Below are 943 nucleotides of genomic sequence, written 5' to 3'. Positions count from 1 at the left end.
TCTGGTGTGGTCATCGAGGAGGGAAGGATGCTCCTCAAACTGCCGAGAATCTTGGACAACACACTTCACCCCCTCCATGACACACTGGCCAACCTGAGGAGCACCTTCAGCAACAGACTGGTCCCACCGAGATACAGCACAGAACGCCACAGGAGATCCTTTTTCCCTGTGGCTATCAAACTGGACATCGCCTCCCCCTTCTGTCGTGGGGGAGACTGAGACTGACCCCACTCCCCTCCCCTCCCCAATCTTTGCACATCCCCAATTCTTTCCACTCGTCACTTTAGTTTCATGTTTCATGACTGTTGGCAGGTCAATTTCCCTCCTGGGATAAATAAAGTTCTACCGTATCGTATCGGGAAAGCTAATGCATCGGTGTTGTCCACCTGACAAAATGCTTGGAGAGAGTCTTATCACAACTAACAGCCTGTTCTCAGAGAGATGGTCACAAGCAGGTGCTGTGGCTTAGTTGGTTAAAGCGCCTGTCTAGTAAACAGGAGATCCTGAGTTCGAATCTCAGCAGTGCCTCATTTACGTGGATACAAATATGACTTTTAAAAGACATTTGTCCAGTAACATGGGTTTAGCTGGGTTTATAGCGGACCAAGCTGATTAGTTCTATGACCATCATGGTAATAATACTGGTCCAAGTTCTAGCCTTCATCTGCAGGTATGATACATGGATGAGATGAGACAGGTTTGGAAGGATATGAACCAAGTTTGGAGGGATATGAACCAAGTGTGGGCAGGTGGGACTAGTGTAGCCGCGACATGTTGGTCGGCGTGGGCAGGTTGGGCCGAAGGGCCTGTTTCCACCATCTTCCAATGGGCACGACAAAAAGATTGACTGCTGCGTAATCTGCCCTGCACCTTTGTTGGCCTGGCGCTGAATCTGCAGTGGCAGAAGTTGCAAGGGACGGTTGCAAGGAAGGGAGTTGCAGCG

General features: G+C 49.9%; 1 non-coding gene across 1 annotated transcript; it reads left to right on the top strand.

Annotated features, from left to right (window-relative positions):
• Positions 1-454: 454 nt before the first annotated feature.
• trnat-agu (transfer RNA threonine (anticodon AGU)) lies at positions 455-528 on the top strand. The gene has a single exon. It is a non-coding gene; the product is annotated as a tRNA-Thr (tRNA).
• The last annotated feature ends 415 nt before the right edge of the window (positions 529-943 follow it).

This window comes from Rhinoraja longicauda, chromosome 35, assembly GCF_053455715.1.
Source record: "Rhinoraja longicauda isolate Sanriku21f chromosome 35, sRhiLon1.1, whole genome shotgun sequence".
Classification (NCBI taxonomy): Eukaryota; Metazoa; Chordata; class Chondrichthyes; order Rajiformes; family Arhynchobatidae; genus Rhinoraja; species Rhinoraja longicauda.
This window is presented reverse-complemented; position numbering and strand designations above follow the sequence as displayed.